General features: G+C 58.6%; 1 protein-coding gene across 3 annotated transcripts in view; it reads left to right on the top strand.

Moving 5' to 3' along the window:
* The first annotated feature begins 309 nt into the window (after positions 1-309).
* The window catches only part of LOC144245555 (uncharacterized), a 31,560-nt gene continuing 26,940 nt past the window's right edge, over positions 310-4,929 (top strand). Inside the window, exons 1-4 of one of the 3 annotated variants that reach the window (XR_013339295.1) lie at positions 310-395; positions 2,697-2,773; positions 3,018-3,766; positions 4,284-4,397. The gene's annotated coding sequence lies outside the window, so the exon portion shown is untranslated. Of the gene's footprint in view, positions 396-2,696; positions 2,801-3,017; positions 3,767-4,283; positions 4,398-4,929 lie in introns of all 3 variants that reach the window. The other 2 variants (XR_013339296.1, XR_013339297.1) reach the window with 2 other exon arrangements.

Genomic DNA, 4,929 nt, shown 5'->3' with positions numbered 1-4,929 from the left:
GCTCGCGGCAGACTGCGGCGACACCCCGCCCCGCGGGGAGCGGGGCCCACGTAGGGAAAAGCACCGGCGCACACAGGGTGTTGGTCATGGCGGCGAGGGGCACTGCGGCAGAATTTTTTCCTCCCTTCTTTGCTGCAATCTGGGTGCGGCTAGAGCAATTTGTCATAGAATCTGGGGGGCTCATTTTTCCGGCCAATCACTTTTGGAGAAATGAGCGCATTGCAGCAGAATGCGCTGACGTCAGAGACCACCCCTTCTGCGCCTCCATATAAACCCCACCCAGCCGGCCCCTAGCGCAGACGGCGGAGGCTGGGATGGAGCGCGCCCTGGCCCGCCGGCCTCGGCCGCAGCTCCTCGGGAGAGCCGGGGCGCCCACGCGAGAGTCTCCCCACCTGGTGAGTGGTCGGCCATCCTTGCCCGAAAGGATGTGCAAAATGAAGACGACACCCCTTCGAGGCTGGGCCCTGCCCGGGACACGCCGGTGACAGACGCCGGGGACCCCCCGCGGGCGGCCACCTCGCCTGGTCCCCGAGGTCGGCCAGCGCAGCTCTGCCAGGCAGGAAAATCTCGAGGCACATTTGTATTCCCCGGGGGGCGGGGGGGGGATCAGGGCCCTGCTCTCGTCCAGCCCCTTAGCTTGAGGGTCGGCTGGGTGTCAGGGGCTCACATGAAGACGAGTGAGGGGACTCCGATCCGACCCCTGTCAATCCCGTAGACCGCAGTCACTGGGGTCTAAAACCCAGATTTTCTGTGCTCGAAGCCACCTTTAGGATCACGGGGGGTGGGCGATATGGCGGCGGGCGCGTCCTGCATGCCCCCACGAGGTGGGTGGGGGAGCACGTCCAGAGAAGAGTCCCCTGGGCACATTTCCCCCCTAATTTGTGGCCAGGTTCTCGGGGGCCCGTAGGCGTGAAGAGTGCAGGTTCCTGTCCGCAAGGGATTACGGATCCAAAACACACGGGTTTAGTGCGGAGCAGACTCGAGTCAAAATTTAGAGTAAAATTGCTAACTGGTAGCATCTGGTTCCCCCCGATCAATCACTTTAATAGTGGAGAGATATGGCGCCCAAGTGCAGAGCTGCCGGGAGCCCCCGGAGCNGAGGCTAATCAAGAGGGAAGAGCGAAATACAGAAAAGGGGGCGTGTTGGGGGGGTGTCTAGGTGCTGGGAGTTGGGAATTGGGGGTCGGGGGTCTTTTTAGCATTGCGCGATGGTCGCTGGAAGATTCTGACACGTTGCGGGCTTTCGACTTTTGATAAAGTCGTCTTTTACCGTTTCCTTTGTCCCTGTCAAGCCCCCCCACGCCGCCCCCTCCCCACTCTGGGCCGGCGGGCTTGGGGAGGGGGGGCGCGAGCGGGTTGCTACGTGGCAGGTTTCTGGAAGGTTCTCTTGCTGGCCGCCAGAGGGCGCTGGTGGCACTGCGGAATTTTGGGGGGCGGGGTGGCGAGGGGAGGTGGCCTTTGTTCTTCTGCTGGAGGGGGTCGAGCGCGGGATTTCCTGGAGAATTCTGGATTCATTTACCTGAGGGGGGAACGTTTCAAGATCTTGGGGTGCACCGGGGAGCAGCTGTAGCATTCGCGCTGGGCAGAGATGTGATTCGCGCTGGCCGTGTGACTTAGGGTATCGCGGAAGAGCGTGGATACGGATGAGTTTATTTTGGTCGGTTTTGGTTTTGGGGGTCTTAATGAAGGTGTGGCATATTTGTGCAGGATGAAGAGGTCGTGAAATTGTTGATTAGGTGCCATCGCGCAGGGTCTTGAAATTCTTGCTGTGGCCAAGAAGAGGAGGTGCAAGATTTGGGGGGGGGGCGCANTCAAGCTGTGGATGATTTTAGGGGGTTTTGCCTTTATATTAATTTTTAGTAATACGTTTTTTTGCATCACGTGTCCAGAGACCACACAAATGAGTGAAACGGTGTGTTGAGAACTGGGCCTTTATAATTTTAATTAATTTATGTGTAATTGGATTTACCGAAGGTCAGAGCCAAGATTGCTGTGTTTTTACTTATGAAAAGTGGAATGGTGTTCTGGGAAGACCCTATGGCGAGAGCCTTCTTGATAGCCACAGACTCCTCTGGTGCAGGCTGACCCCCACAGTCGGGGGGCGCAGAAAGGCCCCAGGCCGTGTGTTTTCGGGGGGGGGGGGCTGCATCATGTCCACAGGTGGATTCTCGCTGGCGATGGCGGGCGTGGTGTTTCGGTGACACAGCGGCCCTGCGCGATGCGCCGGTGTGGGCTGTGGCCTCCCCCAGACTGAGACCTGTTGGGCGCTCCCCCTCCCCCCGCCCATTCTGTGCCAGCTGTGCCCCTGGCAGCTGCGGGCCAGGCGCTGCGGGGGCGCGGAAGGCTCTGCTGCGCGCGCGCGCGCGCGCCGCAGGTGGCTGTGCTCCTGAGCCCTGGGTGCCGGCCGCGCGCCCCCTAGCGGTCTGTGCCTGCAAATGGTTCTTGGCCCGCTAGCCCGGGCTTCGGTTTGCGCATGCGCACACAGCTAACACTTGTGCCCTGTCAATCAAGTCTTCCTTACCCCCTCCCACTTCTCTCCCTCCTCCCCTTTCCAGTGCTNCCCCCTCCCTGCTCTTCCCTTGCTCTTGTGCCCTCTCTGTCCCTCTGGCTGCCCCCTCCCTCTCTCTGCTGTTCCAGCGCTGGCCGTTAGAGGTCATCAAGATGGTTTCTAATCTGGCCCCCTTCCCACGCCATAGGGTCTCTTCAGGGATGACATCACTCGTTCACCTCCTTGTCTTCAAGGACCACCTCTGGATGCCATGCTGCTGCCAAGGTGCTTGCTGCTCACCTCCACCTGATGGTACCTCAGCCCCTCTTTGTGGCAATAGATACTCAACCTGATGGGCAGAGCTCCCACCGCTGCCAGTCTCCTTGCACCGTGCCCAGGCCCATGAGCAATGAAAAGCCCATTTTAAATTTTAACTAATTAGTTTTCGCTGTAATTAATTCACTTACGTTTTAATGACTACCTAGACGTAGGCTTTTAAGTGGGTCCTCTAACCTTTGGTCAATTGCAGAGGGCGCTAGGAGATCCGCCCCCCTGGATGGAACCAGCATCCAAAGCAGCCCCTGGCAGAGACCCCCCACCCCTGCCCCCGGGACCCGGACGACGGAGGATGAAGAGGACCAGGGCCGACCAGCCAGCTCTCCCTCTTGGCGAAATGCTCAAACCAATGCCCTAGTGAGGGGGCATTGGTCGTTAACCTCTGACCTTTGCTATGCTTATGCCTTGATGCTGTCTTCGGATACTTTCCTATAAGTCTCTGCTTGTGTTAATGTGGCAGCAACCTGGAGTGTTTCCCTCCCCGAGGAGTTGTGGGCTTCCTCCCGCAACAGCCCATTGTTGCCTTTGTGACGTCCTGAATGGAAGGATCCCTTCGGGAACTTCTCAGGAGGGGGACCTGGGCCAAGGGCTCAACCAGCATCTCACTGGCAATTCCGAGGCCCACGGTGGGCTTCTGGAATGAGCATGAGCCCTGATGCCATGCTACTCAACTGCCAAGGGCATCCCACCTCTTCTGAGATCTCCCTGGTCTTACTGGGGGAATGGGGTCAAGGAGGGTAACCTCTCAGGGTCGTTGTGAGCATTCAATGAGATAAAGCAGCCAGGGGCAAGGCCGGGCATAGAGGAGGTGGCTGGCAAATGTTTGTTGAAACGGTCTGGTAGGTCCGTCCCTTCCCGCCTCGTCACGTGTCTCATGCTTCTCGTTTGTTCTCCCACAGCGCTCCAGGCAGCCCCTCCCCACGGGGCTCTCCTTTGCACCAGGTAGGGGTCCGCCAAGGTGGGCGTTGGGCTGACCCGAGTGGAATACGAATCATGCANACATCCGTGTGAGCCAAGAGCCTCCTTGCCAGATGAGAACGGATTTGGCATTGATCTGAGTGATCTGGAGAAGGTGGGTGGACAGGAGGGCGGGAGAGAACCCGGTGCCCTTCCCGTGGCCCGGGACACGTTCGCAGTGACCATGAGGACTGAGGCTGGAGGAGTGTAAGTGTTCTGTCACGTTGGTGGCAAGAGAAGGGGTCAGAGTTGGACCCTGGGTGACACGGTGGCTGCCCCTGAGCCCCCTGGCCCAGAGTTCTACTAAGAGCCCTTTATTTCCAAAGAGACTCTGGGCGGCGGGATAGCCTGTTTGAAATCCCAGNGACCTGTCCGCCCCCCACCCTCTCCTACTACTGCTTCCCTCCGAATTCCTAACTTTGCTCTCTCCACAGCCGGGAGCCCCTCAGGCCCCTCCTGTCCCCCTTTCCAGCAACTACAGCCTGTCTCTTTCCTTTCGCAGCCAAGCTTCTCGAAAGGCCTGTCTACACTCGCTGTCTTCCTTCCTCACCTCCAATTTCCTCTTCAACCCACTGCTTCCTGACTTGTTCCGCTCCGTCGAACGGCCCTAACTCAGGTAATGACTTTTCTGTCGCTTAACTCTGGACACGTTTCCAACTCACGGACACACAGACACGCGGACACGTTGTCATTCTTTCCCTCCCGTGGCATTCGGTTCTGGTTCACTCTCGTCGACACAGACTCTCCGGACACTTCCCAGAGCCCCCCGCTCCTGGCCTCCCTCGTTCTGAGTTCCCCCAACGCCCTGGAGTGCTCCCTTCTCTCTGGGAACCACCTTTGCCGGGTTCGGGGCCTGGCTAAACCACCTAGTGCTGAGCCCTTGGGGTCGGTCAGTTCTCTCCAAGCCACGTTTTCCTCAGTTGCGGAAGAGGGTTAATCTCTCCCCGGCAGCTCAGGTAGGACATGCTGTAGGTACGAACCAGGCGCTATTTGAGGGTCTTGAAATAAGGCCAGCGAAGTGCTTGTGAGAAAATCAGGAGTCCCCATTAGCGTTTCTTACAGGTTAAGTTCCCACGGGGAGAACCAGGAAGGGAGAAAAGAAGTGAGGGCAGGGGTGTGTGTGGGGGGAGTAGCAGAGAAAGACAAAA

This window comes from Crocuta crocuta, unplaced genomic scaffold (assembly GCF_008692635.1).
Source record: "Crocuta crocuta isolate KB4526 unplaced genomic scaffold, BGI_CrCroc_1.0 scaffold299, whole genome shotgun sequence".
NCBI classification, from domain to species: Eukaryota; Metazoa; Chordata; class Mammalia; order Carnivora; family Hyaenidae; genus Crocuta; species Crocuta crocuta.
The sequence above is the reverse complement of the archived record's forward strand: the minus strand, read 5'-3'. Positions and strand labels throughout refer to the sequence as shown.